Source organism: Cyanistes caeruleus, chromosome 19 (assembly GCF_971803275.1).
Source record: "Cyanistes caeruleus chromosome 19, bCyaCae1.hap1.1, whole genome shotgun sequence".
Taxonomy (NCBI): domain Eukaryota; kingdom Metazoa; phylum Chordata; class Aves; order Passeriformes; family Paridae; genus Cyanistes; species Cyanistes caeruleus.
The window spans coordinates 3,792,756-3,820,731 of record NC_141719.1 but is presented as its reverse complement, the minus strand read 5'-3'; positions in this window follow the sequence as shown (position 1 = coordinate 3,820,731).

Sequence of the window (27,976 nt, the reverse complement as noted above, 5' to 3'; positions counted from 1 at the left end):
AAAGACAATTAGGAGATAAAAATAAAGTATACAGATATGGCCGGGTGTCTCTGCATTCAGCCAAGAGACCTCACCTCACTAACAAAGGATTGTCCCTTAAAAACAGAACCTTACTGCATATTCATAAATTCTCACACATGATTCAAACATTCCTCTTAAGTTTTGGATGTTTCTTTGTTTAGTTTTTGACTTGCCCCCTTCCCAAAAAATCAATCTTCTTGGCTGCACCGAGTTTCACATTCCCTGATAACAGAAATGCAATAAATTCCTCCCCCAGAGCTCTGGTCACTGCTGTCCTCATCTGGATAAGATAATCCAAGAATGGAGAGGGGTCTCTAACTATCTTTTTCAGTCTTTGGGATATACAAATGAAAAATAGTTTTTGTTTTAATACTGTGCCATAGCTCAACATATATGTATATTATACCACTATTTCTAAATTCCATCAATAACAGAAACAGAAGGAACCATATCAACACAACAAAGTTTTCTAACCCCATACATACAACCTTCATTTCAATATTTGTGAAAAGCCAACAATATAATCTATAACAGCACAAACAGAGGGGTGGGAAGCTCGGGCTGCAGGTGAAGGATTGTCTCTCTGGGGCTCCTCTCTCGCTCTCTGCAGCCTTTGTTTGCCCGCACGGCTGCTCCTCAGAGCATCGCTCAGCGCGTCTCCAGTGCCAGCTGCCCTCCCTGCTCCCCAGCATCCTGACCATTTCCTAGTTAAAACAATAATAATAATCAAGCCACGTTATTTTTTCCTCCTCCTGCAGGATCTCCTAAGGCTGTGAAGGTCTCAAACGTTTGATAAACGCTCGCCTTCAGCGATGTACTTCCTTGTAGCACCTCTGAAATATGTATGCACATGTTATGTGGTGTGGATGCATATCAATGCCATATCTACCTTTGCATATTAAATCATCACCACATCTTCTCTGGCAGTAAAATATGCAGAGCATATGCTAAAGACAGCATCTCCCCTGCCTAAGCACAGCAGCCCTCCCCCTGCGTGCTCTCCCCCAGCACAGGCTGTGATCCCAGGTATTTCAGCCCCTCTCTTTTGTTCTTCTCCTAGGAGAGGTATTTATCTTTATTTCCTCCCTGCACACTGCTTTCACTGTTTTAAGGACTCCTGTTCCCTCCTGCTTACAAATATATTCCAGCTGTACCCTAACTTCTCTCCCCCTTCAGAGGGAAGACAAATAGGAGACACGGTGGAAAAGCTGCCTGGAATAAGGAGCCAGCAGGAGCATGGGATTGATGGGATTGTCTCCCCGGTATTTACCCTCTCCCGCTGCACAGCCCTGTGCAGGCAGGCAGGGATTTCAGACAAACCTCAAGCCCTGCCATCCCTGCTGCCCCACCTCCTGCTTTTACCCGTGAGCAGTCAAACCTGCCTGACACCAGACTGGAGCTACAGAACAGGGAATGAGAGGTTTCTGATGGAGAGTGGGAATATTCGCTTTGATGATCACTGGGATAAGAGCCAGAAATAAGAATGATCTTTTGGAAGGCATAAACCAGCTGCTGGGTGCTGGGATTAGGCAGAAATCTCTTGTCAAGATCTGCTCCTTGGAAGGATCCTTGGTCCTGCTGTTACAGCCATGGAATTGTGCTACACAGTGACTTCAGAGCCTCTCCCACTGTGGGGCTTCCCATTCTGCTGGTTTAATGAAAATGCTAAAATTTACAGTTGGGCCATTTAAATTTACACACAAAACATGCTCACCTCCCCTTGCGAGTCACATGAAGTGTTTTCCCCAAAATAATCCCATGAGCCCATTCTTGTGTGCAGGGTGCCAGACCTGGAAGCAGGAATTGTGCATCATTGAAACAAACGGGGCCAGACTGGCTGCTTTATTGTCACAATAAAGCAAATTTTTATTTTTATTTTTATTTTTATTTTTATTTTTATTTTTATTTTTATTTTTATTTTTATTTTTATTTTTATTTTTATTTTTATTTTTATTTTTATTTTTATTATAATAATAATAATGATAATGATAATGATAATGATGATAATAATACAATAGTAATAATAATAGTAATAATAATAATAGTAATAGTAATAATAATAATAATAATAATAATAATAATAATAATAATAATAATAATAATAATAATAATAATAATAATAATAATAATAATAATAACAGTATCCCAGGCACCCAAACTGACAAATCCTGTAACCCAGTCCCTGGCCCAGGGAGCTGTCATCTCTCTGTTCACACCAAAGCTCCTGGGGAAGTGGCAGAGCAGAGGGACTGGCTGTCTTGCCCTGCACACAGCTCTGAAATCCTCCCCTAGCTCCCTCTCTCTGCAGAATAGGCCAAGGATTCAGGTTCTCCTGTGCCACCCCACAGCTGAGCTGGCTGCTGATCAGCCCTCCTGCTTTCTCACCTGCTAATTCTCCTCTCCTACCTGGGGGCTTCTGTCAGGCATTCCTCTTCCACACTAACTTGGCTCTCTCCTCCTCCCCCCACCTTTCATTCACCCTAATTTTGCAGATTTCAGAGGAGAAGCAAGGAAAGCTGTCACTGGCAAAGGGAGCTGTAATAGAGCAGAACAGCATGAGCCCTTTTGTTTCTGTAGATGTCAGAAGGAGCAGGATTAGTGAGAACTGTTTCCTCCTCAGCTCCCAGGTGGCTGCTTTCTCCTGCAGGTACTGACCTGCTGAGCTTTCCCAGCTCTGCAGGAAATCCTCTGGATGACACCTGCAGGGACATCCCAAACCCAAACCTGGTCCTCCACCATGCAGAGATGCTGTGCTCGGTAGTGCCCCGTCTCATCCCCACCGCGCGGAGCAGAGCTGGGGTCACGCTGTGCAAGGCAGCAGCCTCTCAACTCTCCCTCCTGGCTGTCACCACTGTCGTTTTCCAGGAACAGAGGGACCAGCCTGCTCATATCAGCATGTCACAGGGCTCATTTCTGCCCACAGCCGCCTGCTTTTCAATTACCACCTGCCCCAGGTCAAAAAGAGCTTGACCCCATTCACCCAGTGAGAACATGCTCAGCTTTGACCCGCGGCACAAGAACAAATCCTGCAGCACAGATTGACAGCACAGGGAGCACTTCCTCTCCTGCTCTTCTGCAGAAGGCAAAGTCCTGTTAAAGTCTTTCAAGAGATCAGGGAAAGCCCAGAAGGGCTCAAGCCTGAAGCCCCCAAGCTCTCCAATGGCACCTAGAGAAACCACAACATGAAATAGAATCTCCCTGACATCCTTTTGGAGCCTCAGTCCTCAGTTCTGGTGCAAGCCAGTGCAGGACCTGGAGCTGCTGGAGAGAGCCCAGAGGAGGCCATGGAGATGCTCCAAGGGCTGGAGCCCCTCTGCTCTGGCCAGGCTGGGAGAGCTGGGGGTGCTCACCTGGAGAAGGATCCAGGGAGACTTTGGTGCCTAAAGGAGCTCGAGGAGAGCTGGAGAGGAACTGGGACAAGGGATGGAGTGATGGGACAAGGGGGAATGGTTTCAAACTCAGAGATGGGATATTGGGAAGCAATTCTTCCCTGTGAGGGTGGTGAGGTACAGGGTGCCCAGAGCAGCTGTGGCTGCCCCATCTCTGGCTGTGTCCAAGGCCAGGCTGGATGGGGCTGGGAGCAGCCTGGGATGGTGGAACATGTCCCTGCCCGTGGCAGGGGTGGAATGAGCTGATCTTTAAGGTCCCTTCCAATCCAACCCAAACCCCTCTGTGATTCCATGACCCTCAGTGCCATCTGTCCCTGAGCTGTGGGGTCAGTACCAGGGGCACTGTGGGGTCAGAACCAGGGGCACTGTGGGGTCAGTACCAGGGGCACTGTGGGGTCAGTACCAGGGGTACAGTGGGGTCAGTACCAGGGGCACTGTGGGGTCAGTACCAGGGGTACAGTGGGGTCAGTACCAGGGGCACTGTGGGGTCAGTACCAGGGGCACTGTGGGGTCAGAACCAGGGGCACTGTGGGGTCAGTACCAGGGGCACTGTGGGGTCAGTACCAGGGGTACAGTGGGGTCAGTACCAGGCTCGTGGCAGACCCTGGGCATGTGAAGCTGAACCAAAGCCCCTGAGAAATGCAATCAGGTAGATTTAAAACCAAGGTGTGATGCCACCTTTTCATTTGCAGGAGCTGCACCACAGGCAGCTGAAGTTTGGGTGCCCAGGGGTGCTGAGGGCAGGGACAGCCCCTCACAGCCAGCTCTCAGGCCCAAAAACCACAGGGCAACATCGGCTAAACCCATGCTGCTGGCACAGAGCTGCAGAAAATCAAACCTAGGCACAAGCAGGGATGAGAAACAGACACTTCAGCACTGCTGCTACAACTTTTAGGAGGAGATGGGCCAACTTCATACATCTGTCTTTACAGGAGGCTAAATTAACAATCACCACGGGTGAAAGTCATCAAAAACATGAAATCCCTGCCAGTGTGGCCAGTGATTTTCATCTCCTGTGGCACCACGAGGATGAGCCTCACCCAGAGGGCTGAACCTTCACACAGGCTCTGCCAGGAGAGCAGCAATTTCCCCTGAGCATCGCCTGCACAGCCAGGCCTGTCCCTGCTGCAGCAGCAGCCCACAGCCTGCAGTGTGTGAGGATTCCTGACCCCAAGGTGGGCTCCATCCCTCTCCTGCCTGTTGCTGCAGCCCCTCCCAGCCAGCTCTGCCTGCCCTCCCAGCTCTGAGCATCCCATCTGGGCCCGTTTCACCCGGACAGAGATTTTTCTCTAGCCCTGGCGTTCCTCTCCATCTTTCAGGATGAATCATTGCTGGTTTAAGCACACAGCAAAGATTTATGCAGTAATAGATGTGGGGAATAGCTGTGGCTCCGGGGTCTCAGAACAATAATACATAATTCAGAAATTAATACAGGGTAGCAAAGACAATGGGATTTGAAATGAACATTATCGGCCAAAGCAAAAGGAAAACTCCACAGGCTCATCGTGTGCAGATGCTTCCACCATCCACACACCCAATTATAACTTTAGCTCTTACAAAGGGAACTGACTTAAACCATTAAATCTTTATTATTTTTTTCCCTGTGGTGGGAGGGGGAGTGGGAGTGCAGATTCCTTAAAGATAGAGAGTTTAAATTAAGCTTTAAAACTGTGACTGAGCAAGATTTAATACTGACAATTAGCCTGGACAAACAGTTAATCGTCCTGCAGGCATAATTTATATATTCTCTGTGCAACAGGGAGAGAATGTCAGCACATTGCACTGCAAATTAGTGCAATAAAAGAATCTCATAACCTCTAACAGCTCTGCTGTCTGACAAAGAGAGATCATTCCTCCTCTCCCCACGCTGTTGCCTAGCCACACTCCCATCACCCTGGGCTGCTGCTCTTGCATTTTAGTCCCTATTTCCCAGCTTTATCCCATGGCCAGACCTTCCTGCCAGCCACAGCTCTGGGGGAGAGCTTTGCCAGATCCCCTGGAACGTGCCAGGCTGGAGCTTTGGTGAGAAGTGGGTAAAAAGATAAACGAGCATCTTTACAGGACGTGGTGATGAATCTGGTCCTGAATTAGCAAAGCAGTTCCACACGAGCCTAAGGGCAAGGCTAGGCCTGGGCTGCAGCCTGGGGCTTGGCTGAGCAGAGCCAGACCCAAACTCAGCAAACATCTTTCCAAGGTGGGCACTGGCCAGCGTGGATGCACGCCAGGGTGGCCAGCTCAGGTCTTTCAGGTAAAATTTACAAGTGACACCAACAAAAAGCACTTTTATTCCCCCAAAGAACTTTGCCAGTGTCTGGGCCACTGTGATGGGTAATAAAAAATCCACAATGAGGATCTCTCTGGATGTTTTTTTTTAGCAGACCATGGCTGTATCTCATTCTTTATATTCTCATGTTAAATCCCCTTTAGAAAAAGTTCAATATTCTCTCAGAGTTCCCCATATGTCCAGTGGCTATCGCTGCAACCCTTATGTCCTATCACAACAGAAAGAAAGCAGGAACTCATAATGAAGGAGAAAAGGGAAAAAAAAGCCTCTTTAACAATATAGGCCACATCCAATATTATTATTTCAAGAGTATTATTTCAGTGGAGGCTTTCATAATGACTTACTGACCTAAACTATTAAAAACCATCCCCATGTCTGCAGTGGAACAGATGAAGTACTCCAGAAATAGCTACAATTCAGTGATACATATATTATACACTCGGCAAATTTGTTGAGGAACTTTTATAAGAGGGCTATAGAAAATTAAATTAATTATTAATACAGATCAGCAATATCTTTTCGCTCATCTCCTGCTAATACCATACAGGTGGCCTGTGCTGTCCTATTCTTCCATGCAGAATTTTCCCTGCTAAAATTCTTTTGCCTTTCCGTGCTAAAGGAGTCTGTGGGAGGCTGCTGTATGCAAAGAATTTGTTTTAAGAAAGGCAAAATGTTAGATCCCTCAAAATCAGCTCCTAACCAGTGGGAGATATTGGCCAAAAAAAAAAAAAAAATCTTGTCTTATTCAAGCACATCCTTATTTCCTGTGAAATTAAATTTGCATTTCTTTTGGGGTAGAAGAAAAAGGAAGTGGGGAATTAAAGTCCAGAGAAAGCTAGTGCAGGGATAAAATATAAAACTCTACTGGGACTTCCAGCTTTTAGGCACAGCAGGAAACTCAATACAGATTTACTTAAAATAGGTTAACAAGGCAGTTTGCCATCATCTTCTTTTAGCACTAGAGGACTCTGCTTTCGAAGGACACAATTAAGGGAAAGAAGGAAGAATCAGGGCTCGGTGGTGCATTTCCAGCATTGCCTTCCACTGCAGCTGGAGCAAATAAAATCTTTCTGCTTCATTTTAGTATCAGAAATGTGGAGAGAACAGGCAAGTAGGGCAAACCAGCACAGGCCTGTGCTCCACACTTCCCAAAGATCTGGTCCAGTATCTGCTCTGGAAGATGTGAGGATGTTTATATGGGAGCCACAGGCAAACAGAGACCACAGTCATCATCACAGGTTTCAAATCCAGCCCAATTTCACATCCCTCTGTTCACTCTGAGAATATCCACCACTGCTGAGTGGCTAAAAAGCCAGCACCCCCAGTAAATTATCAATGTCTTTCCCAGAAAAAAACCCTTCCAGGACACATTAGGAACATGGCAACACCAGCTTTGGCTTCCTGAGTTTTACACTCTATAACATCTGTGTTTGCACAATGCTGAAAACACAACTGGTGCTCAATGCCATTCCTCTAAAGACACGAGTAGCTCACCCCAAGGATCACACACCCCCCTAAATCCTCAACAGAGGTGTGGATGTATGGAAAATATGCCCAAACACATTTTTAATAGGCAGTTTAAAAAAATAAACCTTAACTGGAGGAAAAAACCCAAACACACAAAACACTTCTTGAGCATTTTTATAGTATAGTATTTCTTAATAGTAATTAAGAAATTACTATTTCTTAGTGCCATGGTGAAGTGTTCTTTCAATGCAACCAAAATCTTATTATTTCTGTAAGCTCAACACAAACACTCACTTTACATGTCTCTGCTGACAGCTGTCGATACCAACAGGAAAAAAGGAATTTTGTTTGCATTTGTTTGAATCTTTGACCTAAATGAAAACAGCAAATATCCTTCAGATATATCTACATGGCTTTGTAAGGTCATTTGTTTCCTCCCCCAGCTCAGTCATTGTCCTCCCTGGGACCACAGGCAGGGCAGGCTCAATCCCAAGGCTGCTCCTCAGGGGTGGGCAGTGCCCTGCAGGGCAGCCTGGCCCCTGCTCTGCCTCTCCTGTGCCCATATCAGGGCCTGCTGGGGGAGCAAAAGTCCCCAAAACAGCTCTGATGTCTTGGAATAAGGGGAATACAGCAGGAGCTGGAGTTGTTTATGTCTCTCCTGCTGAGGCACCACAGGAATGTCTGCAATGAGAGCAATTCCCTCATCCAAGTGCTGCCACCCCATCTCATCCATACAGGCTGTCCCTGCCCCTGGGCTTGGGCACTGAGCAAACTGCAGGAGCTGATGGGGCTGGCACAGCTCATGTGAGGGCACAGCTCCTCTATCCCTGCCCAGTGGAGCTTTCCACTGAATGCCAAATCAGTACCTTTCACCTGGAACTAGAACTGTATGAACAAGTCCAGGACATTACACGAGAGCTTCCTCCCTTGTGGTGCATGGATTGTCCATAAACCCATGGCAAACAACCCACCCAGCAAGGGATCAGGTGGCTGGATGGGGCACTGGGGAAATGCAGAGCCCCTGGGCACGGTGCCTTGCAGAGGGGTTTGCCCAAGGGAAGGCCAGTGAGAGGGGCTGACACAGTCACCTGCAGCTTTGAGCGGTCCCTGCACCTCTGAGTGGTCACCTGAAGCTCTCAGTGGTCACCTGAAGCTCTCAGTGGCCACCTGCAGCTCTGAGCAGCTGGGCTGGGCTCAGGAGCTGCTCTGAGAAAAGCCCAGATCTCAGCCCCACACCACTGGGCCTGACCCTCAGTGTAACCTCAGCTGTGGGATGGAGCAGGCTTTCACTGAAATAAAGTGTTCTGGTGTGTCAACAGCTCTGCAAGCCAGCAGGAACAAAGAGCTCTCAGCAACCACCAGAGAGACACAGGCTCCGGAGATCAGCTCTGCAGGACCCCACAAGCTCACCTGCATCCCACGCTGCCTCCAGGCTTATGGGAGAAACAAACAGGGAGGAGTTCCTGTAAGGAAAACAGTCACTGAAAATTATTACTGAATTATTTCCCCATGAAAAGATGGCATTTGGTAAAGCCTTCTGTTCAAGAACAGCCCAAAATGTCAATGGAACGCATTAAATCTCTTATTTATGATAATTATGCATTAGTTTGTCTGTTGTGATTAGAGTGAACCTACCAAAATAGTAGGTGAGTAGTAGGCAAAACACTGATTTTTTTTTTAAGTAATGGCATCTACTAAATACTGATCAAAACAACTTTTTGTCTTCTGCAAATAATTATACCTTTTGTAACAGGCATCTGCCAGTTGGATGTCATGAAATAAAACACAGAGACATGGGAGATGGATAATAAAAGCATAAGGAAGACAAATGGAATATTCAGAATTCCAAATTTCATTTTCATTTTCGAAACAAATTTCTCAGAATCGAATAATCCCGAGGAGCTCCATTAAAAAAAAAAAAAAAAAAAAAAAGCTTTTTCACTGAGGAAATGAATGGAATTATATCTGGAAATAGCTCTGTTTCTGGTGAGATACAAAGTCAAAGCTTCAGCCAGACTCAGGTGGAGTATTGGATGTTAACAGGGGGAACCTCAGGGGAGAAAAGGAGGCTGAGGAGAGAATTAATTGCTCTCTACAACCACCTGACAGGAGGCTGTGGCCAGGTGGGGGGCAGGCTCTTCTCCCAGGTAACAGGACAAGGGGAAATAATCTCAAGTAGCACTGGGGGAGGTTTAGGTTGGACACCAGGAAAGATTTCTTCAAAGCACTGTCGAGCACCAGAAGAGGCTGCCAGGGGAAGGGCTGGAGCCACCATGATTTAAAAACCACACAAATGTGGCTCTTAGGGACGTGGTTTATTGGCAGCGCTGGGTCAGCGGTTTGACTCACGGTCTGAAAGGTCTTTTCCAACCTAGATGATTCCGTGCTCATGTAGTTAAAAGCACTCGATTATCAGACGTGAACTGAAGGCCTGGCGAGCAGCAGCTCCTCGGGTGCTGCTAATGAAGTCCAGAAGCTCAGCCTGGATGTGCAAAGTGCCTTGCACAGAAGAAGTGCCTTTCACACCTAGTCACTGTGCATTATAGATCTGTTCCAACAAAATTATCCCTTTAGCATCCGCTGTGTTGAACGCGGTTTCACATTAGTCATCCCCGAAATAGAAGGCAGTGAATGGTCTTTATCCACTTAATGAGGGTGGTAATCACTTTATTCCAATGGGTACAGTCTATAGCCCACATGCACAGTTTATGGTATTAAAAGGATCCTTCTCCCTCTTCCAACTTCCAGTGTTGGTTTCAGAAAATTAAAATAATTTTTAATATAAACCGGGCTGTTTCAACCACAATTGCCTTTCTTTTAGTTTATTGCAAAGCTCCACAAGTTTAATAAAATTAAAATCTTTTGTGCAAACACACTTCCTGTCCTTGGAACCTGCTGTTGGTTTATCGTGAGGTATTTTATATTTTACTGCAAAATGTTCTTCAGTGGTCCCAAATTGTGACACCAGGGAGCAGACAGACCTCAGAAGAAGGCTGAGCTCCCTTTTGTGTCCTTCTCCCATCAGTTCCTTCATTAGTAAATTAAATATATTCTGAAAGGTTTCAGTTTGGCTGTGGCACAGCATTTGAACCCATTTGAGGGTAGTTTTTTATTTTGCTCACAAGACTTCTGATCTTTCAGGATGTGCAGAGGGATGAGAGTACACACAGATTAACAACAGGGAATTTGCAAGGAGCTGTAACAGAGGAGGGGGAAATAGGTCACATTTTTAGGCTTAGCAACATTAAAGGTGCCCCTTTAAGGAGTTAGTGCTAATGAGCCAGCAAATTATTGCGCTGGAGTCAAAACTGGCCTTCTGGTTCTGCAGATCCGGAGAACCAATCTGGAGGTGCCCAAGTGGAAAATGATGTGGTTTGTGGAGGTCACTCCTTCAGGTCAGTGTTTGTGAGCGCTGCCTGCAGCCCACAAATACATCACGGCTGAAGTCGCTCCTCGCCAGCGGCCGCGACCTTTGCGGAGATTACGGAGCGAGGAAATGGGAAACGGGCTGGCAACCACAGCGGGGTTTGTGCAGGGCCCTGCCAGCAAACACTGCCCTGCCCAGGTTCCAGCTGCAGTGGAAACCACCCCAAAGGCTGTTTCCTCCACAGGTAAAGCAGCAAATAGACAGGGAGGGGGAGAAATGGGATCTCACATGAAGGGGCTTCTCCTCTCTGAGCATCTCTGAGGGCAGAGCTGCGAGAGGAGCCTCCTGCCAGAATAAAGGCACTGGAGGCAGCGTTGCTTTGCAAGCTCCAGTCTGATTTGCTTCTCATTAGAGCACATACATCTCAGTGTTTTTACTCATTAGTGTTTTACATCCCTCAGAAAATCCATATTTTGCACTAGCTGTCTCAGTGTTTAGTCTTTTACATTTCCCTGCCTGAGTTTTCTGCCTGTTCCCTGTCTTGTTAATTCTCTTCTCTATTTTCCCATCTGCCCTGATTCATGAAGCACCTCTGAACGTAGCAAAACCTGCCAGGAGGGAGGCAAGGCAGCCCTTAAGAGCAAAGTAAATCCATGAACAGCTTGGAGTCATAGAATCACTGAGTGGTTTGGGTTGGAAGGGATTTTTAAAGGTCACCTGAGTCCTTCCCCCTGCCATGGGCAGGGACACCTTCCATGAGACCAGGCTGCTCAGAGCCCATCCAACCTGACCTTGAATATTTTCAGGGATGGGGAAGCCACAGCTTCTCTGGACAACCTTTTCCAGGGCTTTACCACCCTCACCATAAAATCTTCCTGATATCTGTGGGATATATGAAATGAAACAACCCATTTCATCTCAGCTGCAGGATCATGCCTGCAAATCTACACCTTCTGCAATGGGGACAGAGACAGGGACAGCTCTTCCAGGCCCACCTTGAGCTCCCCAAACTCTCCAGAAAACCTTAGAAAAACAGGAGCAAGGAGAAGCTCCTCCCTCCCAAACACGGGAGGCCACTGAACATTCACATTATTTCTTATAACAAGGGAGGGGGGGGAATTACAGTGGAAACTGAGATACAATTAATTACCTGTTAACCGGAATGAAGGACCTTCTGCTCCCAATATCTAACCCAGTTTAATTATAGGTGTCTGGAGCTGGGGAGCCTGTGTGTGTTCACAGGTGGGCTGGGAGGTGGTAATAGGGACCCCCACACCGTAATGCTGCCTCCAACCTCTCCCTCTACCTGTTTCTGATATATGCAGTAAGCATGAAGAAGGGCTTTGGATTACAAAGAGAGACCTCCCCCTCACCTTGTAATTACCAAATTAACACATTCTAATGGGTGAAGTACTCCAGCAGCAGACTATGATTAATGCACAAGTCCAATTAGCCGCAGATTCTTTCCCTCTAATTTTAGCCCACTTAAATAGCATGAGACAATCTGTAATGTCTCTGGGGGTGAGCCTCCCCTCTACACAAGCTCCCTCCTCTGCCATTTAATGAAATCTCTGGTGTTTAATGCGAGAGGCAGCTCAACTCTGCCACTCTGCTGGAAGCCTTGTTCTGGCGCAGCACCGGCGCGAGGCGCGGGCGGGAGAAGCTGTCTCCACTAGAGACAAAAAGAATACCTCGCTTCAAAAACATCACCTGATGGCAGCTTCTCTGCTGTCACACCAGGTGGAGAGGCGGAGACAGCTAAAGAGAGACCGAATTTAAGCTCCCTAAGAATGCTGCTGATGTCCCCAAACCTTACACCCACCAGGAGCCTTGCTGGCGGCAACCCAAATATTTCTGAAAATGACTACTCAGTCACATGGGTTCCCAATCTGGCCCCTATCTAAACACAAGTCCCTTACTCCAACAGCACCGTAGATATACCAGTTGTTAAAGCTCTCATTTATTTAACAAAACACTTGGATTCTTTTGCTTCAAAGAAAAATGGGACAAATTCCTCAAAAACAGCCTTTGCTGAGTCCCATTTTCAGTGTCAGAGGGGTTTCCAGCTGGGCCCACAATCATTTCACTGGTTTAATAGAGAAGGAATCCAAGGACAGAGAGAGAGAAGGAAAATCAACAAGAAGCTCAAATGATTGTGGGTGGCCTGACTGCGCCCAGGAAGGAAAGAGAAAATTGGTTCTTTGTGCCAAATCTGGAGGAAACTCAACCCAACAGCAAAATAACCATTTTTAGAAAGAGCCTTGGCCCAGTGAGCAGCCTGGGGCAGGTGGGGCACTGGTGCACCCCCAGCTCTGAATGCAGCCTTTGAGGAGCACCCTGGGCAGGAGGCAGGGTCTGCTCCAGTGTCCAGTCCAGGTCTGATCCAAGCTCCAGGGGCTGCTTGGAGAGGATCCCATGTCCCCCTTGTCCGCTCAGGGAGGCCCAAATGTCACCTGCTGCTTAAGAACAGAACAATCTCATCATGGGGAATGGCTTCAAACTGACAGAGAGCAGGGTTAGATGGGATATTGAGAGGAAATTCTTCCCTGTGAGGGTGGGGAGGCGCTGGCACAGAGCAGCTGTGGCTGCCCCATCCCTGGATGGGGTTGGAGCACCCTGTCCAGGCCAGGTTGGATGGGGTTTGGAGCACCCTGGGATAGTGGAAGGTGTCCCTGTCCATCATTAGAGATAATCCTAAAGGTCCATCCAGCACAAGCCATTCTGGGCTTCTCTGCTGCTCCTAAGGCATTGCCTGACAAAGCAGGCCTGCAGTGCCCGGGGAAGAACCTGTGAAAGGAGCAATGGCACAAACTTCCTGAGCTATTTGCAGTATCCCCCCATATGAGAAATACTAAAATATGAGAAATACTCAAGGATTTTCACTCTTCCCAAATGGCAAAAGGAACAGGTTTCAGCCAGGCTGCTCACTGCTGGTGCTCCCCAGTTTGGCTGGGGTTTTTTTTTTGCACCACATTCGCCAACAACAAAATTTGAGTAGGAACCAACAACAAAACCTTCCCACCAGCCCTGTGGACACTCAGAAATGTGCAGAGCTTCCATGCTGGGGGAATCCATAACATCTGAAGCTGTTCTGTGGACTTCACCCCCCATGACAGGGAGAGGAGGCCACGGCTTCTGCAGAAGGAAAATGCAAGTGACCCTTGGCGAGGTCACACAGCGAGTTTGTGTCAGAGAGATTCCCTCCCCCAGCTGCACTCCTGATGCTCCTCTCTCCACCCAGTGTGGGACAAAACTCTCTTGCCACCATGAACAGACACCTCAGTGTCTCCTGCGTCAACCTTTTTAATTTTATTAAAATATATATAATAAAATATTTTTATTAATCAAATCCACTAAAGTAGCAGCAGCAGTTTCTATATTAAACCACTGCCAGCACTGCCCTTTTTTGGCCATCTTTTTCTGAGACATAAAGAAATCTAGTAAAGCTTTCTAAGCAGATGATGTTGTGTACAAAATATTAATGCTGCTTATCCCTAAATTGATATTTCTTTGAAGACTTCTAATAAAGCCCAGTTCCTCCAGAGCCTTAACCATGACAAACGTCAATAAATGTTATGAGTCCCTGAGGCTGAATTTTAAAGGAGCATTAAAGATTAAAGAATGCACAGGTCAATTACTGAAACAAGCAAACGACTTTAGGAGTAATTACATATAATTTTGCCTTGTTTATTTTGCATTAGTTATAAGTGTCCATAATCCTGTGTCCCCCCCCAGGGTCTCTTATGATTTGGGTTGAAAAATTCCTTCATCTCTTGTTTGGTTTTAAGTGCAGTTTTTGGGGCCAAAAAGTGGGTTTAAAATGTTTTTTTGGTGCCATATATATCTATGTATATGTATGCACACACACACATCCCCTCTGGTATCTCATCTGTCCAGCACACAAATTCCTGCCTGTCCCAAGCTGTGTCCCCATGTCCCTGCTGGCACAGCCCATTTGGCTGTAGTAGCAGCTCTCCCTTTCAATACCTGCATAAATGGCTAAGTGGTGTTTTATAATCTGGTTTATCCATCCATGAAGCACTGGCACCTCTGTGTAAAATGAGTTTGATGAGAGAGGGCTCAGAGCCTGAGCTGCTGCCCCTCCCAGCTCTGTGCACACACATCACACTGAATATTAACATTAACTCAAGTTTTAATGCACTGGGGCCCCGTGGCTCCCACAAAAACCTGCCCATGCTCTAGGGGTTGCCATCATCTCCATTAAACCTTGCCCAGGTTCCAGCTGCTGGCCAACCCAAGGCTCCCCAAGCCCCAGAGCAGGGCAGGATGGCCCTGGAGAGCCCAGGGGTGCTGGGAGGGGACCAGCAGGAGATAAGAAGGGTTTGAGTAGGGCTTTCACTCATTTTCATTTCTCCTGTGCTCTCAGATGGTACCAGATTAACAAAGTATTTACATAGCCCTTATGAAGTACATTTGATGTTCGGGGCAGAGTCAGCATCTCTCATGTGGCTGTTCTGCCTCTAATGTCATTTTATCGTGTGCCTGCCCATAACAAGGGTAATAAAATAAATTTGGGAGGGGAGGCAGAGGTTGAGGAGCACATTATGGAGGAATCTGGCCCTCTCTGCAGCCAGCAGGAAGAGGAAGCTCAGTAATGGACATGCCATAATCTCTCTGTGCCAGTTAATATACGTCCAGCGTTACACTGATGTTTTATTGCACTCCACACATTCGGCAGAAGCCCATTTCTTTTAAGTGATTTTGATAAGCTGATTGATGCAGCCCCTGTTTTTCTCATATGTGTGTGTTTGTAAGAACCCGTCTGCCTGATGCCATGGGCTTCTATCTAATAAAGGACCTATAATGTACTTATTTTCCTCAACCATGACTTTCCTCCACTTTCCCCTGCAATTTACTACTTTAGAGAAATTTAATCTGCTGCTGAAATTTACTGTATTATTAATGGAGAGTCAGTGCACAGCCCCACTGTAATTAAACTATGCACCAAAAAAATAAAAGGAAAAAAAAATCTCAACCTACCCAGTGTTCAAATAGCATTGAGGGTTTCACTGGAACTACATACAGCCAAGAAATGCAAAGCCAGGCAGGATATCTTTGCTGGTTCTGGAGCTCTCTGCTGGTTTTTGCAGAGCTGAGATGGGAGGCAGATTGCCAACCTTCCCAGCTCCCAGAGTAAGGAAACTCCTCAGTGCAGGTGTCAACCATGCAAATTCTGGGCTGAAAGAGGGGCAGGCTCCCTCCTTTTGGTCAACAAAACACCAGAAGAGCCCCAAAAGATCCCCAGGCCACTCTTTGGAGCTCTCTCATTTTAAAGCACAGAGAAAACAGGGTTGCACTGAATTTTTAATTTTTTTTTTTTTTTTTGGGTGTCTCTTTTCATTTGTCAAACCTCCAGAGCAGGATTAAGACATAAAGAAAACCATTGGCAGGAGACATGCAGAGGCAAGACAGGTAGGGACAACATTTCTTGTGCAGAATGGGAAGGGTGAGGAATGCAGAAGGAAAACAATGCAATGTTATCTCTGCTCCTTTGGTTTGGTTTGTTCCCCTGGACTCTGCACTCCAGCCCAACACACCTGTGAAAACACAGCTGGGCAGCCCAGAGCTCAGATCGGGGCTGAAACTGCTGCTGGGAAGGGCTGGCCACAAAAGAAAGGAGAGAAGGGAGTGCTGGTAAATCGCTTTTATGCAGGAGCTCCAAAGGGCTGACAAAAAGTGCCAGCGTTGCAAACCTGAAACATGAAATTCCCAGGGAAAAAAAAGTGCCTCTGCTGCCTCATTTTATACAACCTGCTGAGCAATTTACATGTGATGTAACCTAAAAGTTGGAAGGGTAAAACTTTGGGGGTTTTAACAAAACTGGACTCAGCAAAAAAGCCCCTGATGCATCAAATTTAGGGGTACCTACACATCCATTAATACTCAGAGCATCCCAAAACTCCATTAAAAACAAAGCACAAAGCTCAAGCATGTTTAGCAAGGACAAAATCTCCACTGATTTCAGATGTTCTGTGCTAATATTCCTCTGAGAAGATTGCAAAATGCATTATTTCAAACCTATAAAAGGCTGCAATTACAAGTGGTTTCCTGAGTGGAGAATCAGAGCTGTATCCTGAGCCTCCCTTGGCAAGCCTTGGCTTCTGCTCTGTGTTGTAGACAGGTGGGAGATTTTCAGACATTGGGCACCACAATATTCTGCCTTTCCTTGTTGCCTTTCTTTTCTTTTTTTCCTTTTTTTCCCCCCTCAATGTGTACAGCAAATTTTTCTCCCCTCCCCAAATCTCCTGGAAGGGAATTGAACTATTTTGCCCAAGCTAAAGGAAACCCACACATCTGATAAGAGCTGAAGTGGAGCCTATAATACTGCAGGCCAAAGTTTTATACTCAAAATTGGGAACTGTTACACAATCTTAATTTTCTCTTGTTCTGACCAGCTCTGCCCACAAGACCCTGCTGCATGAGGTGTGCAGGCACTAAGGAAAGGTGTTTTGAAGGTATTTTTTAGCAGAAAACTCATCAATGAGATGTCCTTGAAAACATGAAACTGTGCAGTGGACACACATTGAGAGAGGAGGAACACAAGAAATATCCCAAAAGCTGAAAGAGTCTTTGCATCCCTTCCAGAAATATTTTCAATTCCCTATCTGGAAGTAGGCAGAAGCTGAAAGGGAAAATATATAAAATAATAATAATTTCAAAAATCCTCATTTGTCTCCCTTAGGGTTGAAGAGAGAAGGAAATACGATGACTGAAAGGAGCCTCTTGACTTCATAGTGCAGTTTCTTATTGGTATTTATTTGCCAGGCTGCAGTCCCCACGTTTCCTTCACTCATTTGGGAAGGTTTTGTACAGTGTATTTGTGAAGGATGATTGACTACAGGGAGTCTTTGTTGTACTATCTGCTGTAATTATTTTAATTCAAACACATTCCCTTATAGGACTGACATCATAAACGCTGTTTTCTATAACAAATAGCTGTCAAGGCTGTCAAGCAGATCTGCTTACTGTTTTATATCATTACAATATTTAATTTCAACTCTGCTTTCTTTGTCAAATGTTCTCAAGATTTCCTTTCCCTCGTAGCAGATCAGACAGACGCCTTCAGCTTCCAGCAGATCATTCTTTAGGGTGAGGTCAGGGAAAGAGAGAGAGGGAATTTGCAGGGATATTCCCACATCCCAATGGGAACTCCTGGCCAGTTTTAACTTCCCACACTGGTGTACACGGGGTGTTATCAACCAGCAGGCTGCTTGGGGTTTTATGGCATGCTCAGACTCAAACCTTCTTAGTAATAAGATCACAGAGAAGCCTTTTCTATTATCAGGTTATAAACAGGCCCAGGAGCTGATAGGAGCAGGCAGCACTTCATTCCCAGCTTCTCCCTGCACTTCTCATTGATCTGACTTCCAGCCTTCCTTGTTAAATGAAAAGCTGTGCCTCAGAAATAAACACTTCATAGCCCTCAAAGGGGAGAGACAGTGGTGTGGAGCAGAGCCACCACCACAGGTGTGTTTGGCTTAGAAAAAGTCAAGTTTTTGTGTCTGTTGCTGCTGCAGCTGCTCTGCCCTGAGCCCCAAACCAGCCTGGCCAGCAGCTGCTCTGCCTGAGCCCCCTCTGAGGTTGTTCCTGCCACAGAACCCGATGAGAAGAGGCACCAAGAGCCCCAAACACCCAGTTTTGATCGTTCTTCATTGAAACTCAAATCATTTTGCAAAATGACAAAGCCAGCTCTGTTCCAGGAGAGGTTTGGACAGCGTGTTCTCTCCCACAGGTAGCTTCCCCCATTTATTTGGGAGGCAAAGCACACAGTGGGGACAGGAGGTGCCAAATGGAAATGCAAGGAGTGCAAAGCAAATCCGACATCGCCACCACTGCAGGCAGACACCAAACCTGTTCTCTGGGCTGGCTGGGACATCCTGGCTGCTCTCCTGGAAAACACACCTGAAATGAGGCTTCCAGGGGCTGCCTCGGTGTCCCAGTGCCCCTGGAACCTGCAGGTCCAGGCAGAGAGGGGCACAAACGCCCATCCATCTGCTCACAGCCTTTCAGGGCAAGAGGAGAATCAAGCAGAGAATTCCTGGGGTGCAGGACCAGCCCAGAGGGAAGGAAGATGCCCTCCCTGCCCACAGCAGGCTGCAGACACCAGAGAACTCAAGACTGTCCCAGCTGCCCTCAGCTCTGCTGGGACAGGTCCCTGTGTGTCCAGAGGGCTCCCAGCTCTCCAAGACAGAAGCCACCTTCATTCTGATTTTTCCTACCACATGCACTACAATGCAATCCTAATTCTAGGCTATTGGCAGAAATCAGAATTAAAAGAAGTGAGAGGCAGATGTGGCTCAGCCACTCTTTCCACGCAGAATTCCACTTCCCCACACAAACACCAGTGCACACAGAGCCACAAACACAAACCCTGCCCCCTCTGAAGTACTCAGCACCAGCACAGCAAGCACATCATTTGCTCAGCTGCTGGGATGTGGGACTGCAGCCTGTTAGGAGCCCTGCACTTGCTCTGCTACTTGGAGCTTATCATTTAATTAAAAATAACACCCAGGTTTGGGGACCAAGGCAGTGATGTACACTGAGCTGCTCTCCTCTCCCTCCCATCTCCACCCTCCCTCCCTGCCAAGTGCAGGTGTATAACACTGTAACCTTCCTTTCCAGCACACAAGTACCATAAACCATCAATAAATTTTACTGACTTTCCTCTGACCTTCATGAGGACTGGACGAGCCACATCTCACACCAGAGATGGAGCTGTAAATATTTTATCTGTGCAGTAAACACAGCGCCGACAGCAGCAACTCACTCATGTCCCGGGGACTGCTCTGCGAGCGTTCCCGCTGTGCCGAGATGGAGATTTATCTGCTGCTTCGGGAAGAACCTGGCCACAAAGGCAGAGCAGCTCACAGAAAGCCATCCTTATTCCCAGCAGTTTCTTGTCACTGCTGCCTCATTACAGAGCCATTCCCCAGCTCATGGGAAAGGCAGGGAACAGGAGCCAGGCTGGCAGGAAGACAGAAGTGCTAAATGCTCCTTCAGCAAGGCCCTGAGCCAGAAAAACCCTAAAACATGCTGGAGTTTGACAACATGAGATGCTATGGGGTTTGTATCACCTGGGGTTTGTTCTTTTGCAGACCTTGGCGTTAGGGATTGAGGGGAGGGTTCCCAGATGAAAATTAATTCGCATTTCCCCCAGCCATGGAGATCTCATACAAGTGCAAGGGTTTTCACACACAGCCAGGTTTGTCACTGCTGCAGGCCAGCACAAGCTGACCCATTTCCAGCAGGAGAACAGGCTGTGCTCACCCTGCTTTGGGGGATAACTGCATCCTGGAGGTGCAGCACCTGCAGCCTGCACTGCTGCCATGCACAGCTGCAATCACAGTGATGCTGCAGGACACAACCACTGCCTCAAAACTGTCCCCCCAGGACAACAGCTGGGCTTTGGGATGCTGTTAGGTGGGGATCCCCAGCACCTGAAACAGCAATTTGGGGTGCTGTGGTCCCAGTACACTCTGAGCTCTTGCAGCTGGTGGTGCCCTCTAGTAGAAGGTGGCCAAGATCTGCTTAGCCCTGAGGATCCCAGCAGCTGGAGCCACCCACCTGCAGTGAGCAGCCCTAGAGCAAACCTCGTCTTTCAAGGGATTTCTGTTAAGGAATCAAAAAAAGTTCCTTTCTGCCAAGCCCAAGGGGTGTGGAGGGTGAGGAGGAGGAGGGCAGTGAGCCTGTTACCAACCAACCCCTGCAAGGGTGGAAAGCAGCTCACATGGGCCACAATCCATCTCCTTGCACCTTGCTCAGGGTTTAAATCTGTCCCACGAAACTCTCTGCTCTGTCCAATTTTAAACACTCCCAAGGACTCCTCTGAGCCATTCCCAATTCTCTGGATCCCCAGACAGTAACCACGGTGCCCAGGCTATTGAGTTACCCCTCAAAAAGCCCAAAGCTCCTCAAGGTCTTTGTTCTCCCTCATCACCATGTGCCCTGTGAGCCTCTGGCACGCCTGCCCACCCTCCTGCCACCCTCGGCACCTCGCGCCAGCTATTCCGCAATTTTTCTGAAGGCAAAACCACGTCTACAAGGCAATCCCCAAGGATCCATGCCTTTGTTTTGCAGCACGCGCTGCCAGGAGACGCGCACGTGAAATGCCTGCTGCTATAATTGAGGCAGGAACAAGTGAGCCTCCGAGGCTGTCACTGACAGCTCCGCTCGGCTTCCCCAGCTCCATCGCTCTGCTGCTGGCAGGGCATGGCACCGGTGACACCATGGGGTGACAGGGGCGGCTGGCAGGGCATGGCACCAGTGACACCATGGGGTGACACGGGCGGCTGGCAGGGCATGGCACCAGTGACACCCTGGGGTGACACGGGCGGCTGGCAGGGCATGGCACCGGTGACACCCTGGGGTGACACGGGCGGCTGGCAGGGCATGGCACCGGTGACACCATGGGGTGACACGGGCGGCTGGCAGGGCATGGCACCGGTGACACCGCAGGTGACACGGGCGGCTGGCAGGGCATGGCACTGGTGACACCATGGGGTGACACAGGCGGCTGGCAGGGCATGGCACCGGTGACACCATGGGGTGACAGGGGCGGCTGGTGGGGCATGGCACCGGTGACACCATGGGGTGACACGGGCGGCTGGCAGGGCATGGCACCGGTGACACCATGGGGTGACACGGACGGCTGGCAGGGCATGGCACCGGTGACACAGTGGGTGACAGGGGCGGCTGGCAGGGCATGGCACCGGTGACACCGCGGGTGACATGGGAGGCTGGCAGGGCATGGCACCGGTGACACCATGGGGTGACACGGGCGGCTGGCAGGGCATGGCACCGGTGACACCGCGGGGTGACACGGGCGGCTGGCAGGGCATGGCACCAGTGACACCATGGGGTGACAGGGGCGGCTGGCAGGGCATGGCACTGGTGACACCATGGGGTGACACGGGCGGCTGGCAGGGCATGGCACCGGTGACACCATGGGGTGACAGGGGCGGCTGGCAGGGCATGGCACTGGTGACACCGTGGGGTGACATGGGCGGCTGGCAGGGCATGGCACCGGTGACACAGTGGGTGACAGGGGCGGCTGGCAGGGCATGGCACTGGTGACACCGTGGGGTGACACGGGCGGCTGGCAGGGCATGGCACCGGTGACACAGCGGGTGACAGGGGCGGCTGGCAGGGCATGGCACCGGTGACACCATGGGGTGACAGGGGCGGCTGGCAGGGCATGGCACCAGTGACACCATGGGGTGACAGGGGCGGCTGGCAGGGCATGGCACCGGTGACACCATGGGGTGACACGGGCGGCTGGCAGGGCATGGCACCGGTGACACCATAGGGTGACAGGGGCGGCTGGCAGGGCATGGCACCGGTGACACCATAGGGTGACAGGGGCGGCTGGCAGGGCATGGCACCGGTGACACCATGGGGTGACAGGGGCGGCTGGCAGGGCATGGCACCGGTGACACAGCGGGTGACACGGGCGGCTGGCAGGGCATGGCACCGGTGACACCATGGGGTGACACGGGCGGCTGGCAGGGCATGGCACCGGTGACACCATAGGGTGACAGGGGCGGCTGGCAGGGCATGGCACCGGTGACACCATGGGGTGACACGGGCGGCTGGCAGGGCATGGCACCAGTCACACCACGGGGTGACACGGGCGGCTGGCAGGGCATGGCACCGGTGACACCATGGGGTGACAGGGGCGGCTGGCAGGGCATGGCACCGGTGACACAGCGGGTGACACGGGCGGCTGGCAGGGCATGGCACCAGTGACACCATAGGGTGACAGGGGCGGCTGGCAGGGCATGGCACCGGTGACACCATGGGGTGACACGGGCGGCTGGCAGGGCATGGCACCGGTGACACAGCGGGTGACAGGGGCGGCTGGCAGGGCATGGCACCAGTGACACAGCGGGTGACACGGGCGGCTGGCAGGGCATGGCACCCGTGACACCATGGGGTGACACGGGCGGCTGGCTGGGCATGGCACCGGTGACACCATGGGGTGACAGGGGCGGCTGGCAGGGCATGGCACCGGTGACACAGCGGGTGACAGGGGCGGCTGGCAGGGCATGGCACCCGTGACACCATGGGGTGACACGGGCGGCTGGCTGGGCATGGCACCGGTGACACCATGGGGTGACAGGGGCGGCTGGCAGGGCATGGCACCGGTGACACAGCGGGTGACAGGGGCGGCTGGCCTGCCTCACATCCCTGCTGCCTGCCCTCAGATGTCCTTCCTGATCCTGCTGGCTGCATCTGCTGCTCAATCTTCAGCTTTCTCCCCGGGTGAACCAGCCCAGCTTGCCCTGGCATGGCCTGCTGCATTGGGTCACCCTCATCCCCTCACCGCAGCACATCAGAGGTTGGGGACAGCCCAATTTTTGGGGTCATTTGTCCCTTTGGGACCCCTCTGTGAACACCCACACAAAGGCACGGCGCTCACAGCGAGCCAGGCTGCTCAGTTTGCAAAGGGTTACCTCCAGAGAGTAAAGGGTTTCGTTTTGTCTGGCAAAAGCTCCCAAGCACCACCACCCCCCTCCCGATTTATTTCTGCAATTGTAATTAAGGCCCTGACAAAGTGGTTTAGCTGCCTGAGTCTTTTGTTCAATTTATTGATTAGCTATTTCTCAGAAGTTCATTACCATCCAGAGGCTGGGAATTGGGAATTGGGTCTATGTGGTTTTTCAAGGCTTCATCTCTGCTTCAGATGATTAAATGCAGCCACAACACATCCATCCTGCATTGAACAGCTCTGCCCAAGGTCAAACATTCATGCAAAACAGGAGTGCATATCTGCATGTCTAAATATCATCTGCATGAATTTCCAAGTGGATGTTTTTAAAGCCTTCCCAGCAAGTAGGGGGAAAAAAAAAGTATTTATGGAGCTAAGGCAGGTCGTATCTTAATGTTCTTAATACAATATCCTTTAATTATAAACTAATATGTTAAAAAAATATCTCAAGATCAACTCCCTCAAAGGAGGAATGGGGGAGGTGGGAAATTGCTATTGGCAGAAATTGGCAGCTCCTGCTCGGGAGCAGAGGGCTGAACGACAGGGTGGACAATCCTACAAGGCAGAAACACCGAGGAAATCCTGGATACCACCATCCATCTTATACTGGGGGAAACAAAAGGCCCCAGCACACAATGCTGTCCATCAGCAATCTTCATTAAGTTCACTATTTATCACAAGCACAACATTCCACACCCCCCCAACCTGCTGTCTTTCCTTGAAAGATTTTCCAGGCAAATGAGATGCAGCAGGTTTCATCCAGATTTCCATAGAGCATTTGTCATTAGCTAAGCTTGAGAAGACAGGATTTAGTAGAACCTGTGACGTGGGTGAAAGTCTCAACAGCAGCTGAAGGGCACAGCACGAGGAGGAAGGAAATTATTGATGGAGAAACCAAATAATTTTATTCAATGTTTTTTAGTGCTTTGACCACAGCATAGTTAAAATAAGCATGCACAAGGAAAGGTGCAGAGGGGCCCAGGGCAGCAGGGAGCTGGAAGGGACACAGGACACACCAGGACAGCTCAGGACCAGGGTCAGAGCTGGATTAGTGCCCAGGAAGGTGACACAGGACCAGGGCAGTGACAGACACACTGTGAGGCCACTCTTCACATCCTGGGTTGTTTGGGACCCCAGCAGGAAGGACATTGAGGGGCTGGAGCGTGTCCAGAGAAGAGAATGGAGCTGGAGAAGGGGCTGCTGCACGAGTTTCAGGATTTGCTGTCCTTTCCTGAGCCTCCTATCTCCAAGGGACTCAATCTCCCTCTTCCTCCAGGCACTTCTCTCCCATCTCCCAGGGTCAGACACAGAGAGGATGTTCTGGGGATAAACAGGAATTTCTGCTTCTAACTGCAGATTTCATCACTTGGAAGACAAATTTCCAGCAGAAAAAGGCACATCTGGCAACTCTCATCCCTTCCGTCCAAGAAAGTCCAAGAAGAGGCACAGCCTATGAAGGAGGGAAGGAGATCAAAGCAGTTTAAAGTGATGTAGCCATTTAAATTACAGAAGAAACTGCTGATAAATGTACTGAGGGTGAAAACCTCTGGGTGAGGAGCTAAGGAGCGATGCTGAGGGACATGGAGATAATACAGCTCCAGTGCAGAAAATAAATAAACACAGAGCTGGACCCTGCACATCTCTGCTCTGCAGTGAGAGGGAAGCCCAGCAGCCTCTGCCACTTGGAAATATTAATATTTTTCTGGAACATTAAAAAGTCTGAGCTTGGTATACATCTGGGACAAAGTTTTGGGTCTGCAGCACCATCCAGCTCTTCAGCACCTGACACAGGCTCCTTTCCCTGAGTGCTAACAAGGGAGGTTCTGTAGTGCTCCTTCAGTGTCTGCTCTGCCTTGCACAGGCCAGCTCTGGGATGCTGTGAGAGGCACAGGGAATAAAACCAATCCCACTGGAAAAACCAAGCCAACTCAATCACTTGCAATGAGAGAGAAGGGGAAACAGTGAAAACGCTTTAAAAAAGTTGCTAGAGAAACAATTTCTCATCTCAGCACTCTGCCCTTTGAAACAGCGCTCTCCCTTTTCCAAGCCTGTCCTCGTGCTTGGATTTTTAAGGATTTAAGAATCCTTAAAAAAAAAATAAAAATATTCATTTTCAGCTCAAGGACTGGAGATGAGTAGTTTGCTCAGTTCCTTTTTTTTTTTTTTTTTAATAAAAGATACTTTGTTTTCTTCCCTGACAACTGAATTTCTCTAAAATAAATACAATTTCTATTCAGATAAGACCGTTTCCTGCTCCCCTTTTGAGTCAGCACCTGTGTGTGTGGCCCTGCAATTATTTCCTCAGTGACACACTTGTCACTAGAGTCTCTCTGTCTTGGGTGCCAGCTTGGGAACTCAGCAAGGTTTTATGCAGGGACAAGGTGCTGGTTATGGGTTATGAGTAAGGATAAAACAGGGGAGGGGATGATTCTCCCCTCTTCCTCCTGCATCCTCCCTTCTGAAGATTTTTGTCTCCAATTTTCTCCCCTTGCCTTGGGGTCCCTTTCAAGGGATGTAATTGATATAGTCACTGAAAATAATGGAATTTATAGCCCAGGCTCAACACTATAAATTCAGCTATTACATTCCTGATGGGAAAATGAAGAACAAAATGAATTGAGACAGAATATTTGTCTTAATAATTGTCTCTTTTCTGTGCCGTATGTGTTTAATACGTTTGTGCCTATATATGTGTGAATATATACATGCACACACACACAGAACTCTACTTAGAAAAGAGGTTTTTAATTTGATTTTTGAGGGGTTTTTAGGTTTTTTTAATTATTAAATGACCACATCAGCACATCCTGTGGCCAGGCAAGCACATTCAGAAGCTGTCTGTAACAGAGCAACAAGGTGAATTTCCATCCTGGAGCTGTTTGGTGGGTGAGGAGCTGAACTTTGCATAATCCAGACACCACTGTGCAGACAATTGCTCTGCACTGCAAAACCTACACAGCCTCTTCTTGGGGCTTTTGGCTGGTTTTCACATTTATTTCATTTTTAACCAGGAAAATCAGAGCTGAGCCAGCACTTCTCTGCTAAAGGCCATTGCCCTGAGCCTCTGATAATGTTTCTCAGTGAAACTTTCCCTCTTCTCCACTCCTCCCTTCCTTCCTGCTCCAACTTGGGAAGTTTTGGGTTGGGTTATCCCAACCTTATCCCATCCCACTGCAAATGCACCACCAACACCAAAAAGAAAAAAAAAGGTGCATGTCCAGGCTGTGATCATTTGTCATTTAGATAGAGTCTATGATATGAACCATGGCAAACACTGTAATGACTAATTTCAAACATTTATTACAACACTTGAGAGACTTGAAAGCTCTCCCAGCTCTTGATTTTAATAAATGCAGTCTTGAAGCAGCCGCTTATCAAAGTGACACAAATTGTGTGGTAAATAGATTATGGCACAGCTGAAATACTGGAAAATGAGATCAGAAATGCTACTATCTCCCATTTAAGGCTTTGTAAGATGCTGCGATCGAGCGGATTCCAGAAAAGTGGCACGGGCAGAGCTGGTGGAAGTGGGAAGAAGCCAAAATGCCAGGGGATCAACGCAGGACCAGCCAGCTGCTTATCACCCCCCGATTTGCATATGTACAATTTCTTGCACATTAAGGAGTTTGTACACCAAAGGCAAGAGATACCAACAGGCCTTGAAGTCAGCATTTCAGTGCCAAAGCAAGATAGAAGAGAGGCTTCATCTGGGAAGGAGTTATCACACCAGCAGCCAGACTTCCTCACGCTGTTCCCTGCTCATTGTCTTCGTGGAATAAACAGAACTCTCATCAGGACTTGCCACAGTACTAAAAAGGGAAATATTTTGACTTGTTGTCAAATTGCTGCAGATTTCTGCGCGCAGATAAACGAAAAGCTGCGTTGGTATTTGTTTTCATGAAGTTCTGAGAAACTGAGATGAGAGCTTTGCTTTTGGAATATGCTTGGACCAAGAAAATTGGTGAAAGTCTGGAAAAGGGTTGTTTTTGTTTTAAAAAAGCATTCCCAAAGGGCACAGAGAAGGGAAGTGTAACTAGACACATTTTTCAACCAGCCACACAGGGACTCTGCAAGGCCAGCTGGTAAAGGAACATAAACACAAGAGACAGGAAAATTACCTCAGAAATATAAGAACTTTCTCACCAAAATAGGATTCATTTATAGAATCAGCTGCTGCCAATTGTTTTTAGGGTTCAAAGAGTAAAAAAAAAAAGCAGTGAGTACCTGGTATTATGGGATTTCTCATTCAATAGCAAACACCGTGGGTCAGATTATTTTTCTATTTAGAGCTCCCTTCTGCTGAAGCCACCAGGACAGATTGCTGGAGAGGAAAATGCACACAGTTTGAGTGAAATGGGAAGTGCCAGAATCTGTGGGCTCAGCTCAAGATGAATGGCAGAGCTGCCCTCGAGGTTCCCCCATCAGCACAGGGCCTCCATCCCAACCCAAGGCTATTTTAAGCTAAATTTTGAAGATCTCTCTGGTCACTGAGCATTGAACTGGGAGCAGAGACACCACAGAGACACCCCTGGCCACCAGCAGTGGCACCTGGGCTCCTAATCCAGCGTCTAAGTTGGACATTTCAAATCTGATGGAGAGAACACCCCCACTGTGCTAATTTTGGAGGCTCTTAGCCTAAATCCCCTGGGCAATGCATCTTTGCCTCTTTACGGCTCATTCCTTTGAAAAGATGCTGCCTAAGAATAAGGCTGCAAGTTTTGAATATGCAAAGCAGGAATATTCCCTATCAGATATTCTTTTGCTTTATTCATATGATTGAAACTCCTGCTATGGTTCTTGCAAATCCAAGGAAATGTGTTTACAGTCTCATCAACTGAAAAGAATTGGATTCCCACGTTGCGGTTCAGGGGATTTTCTGGGGTTTCTATCAAACACAGCAACTCTGGCAGCACAAGGCGACTTTAATAAGTGCCTGTATT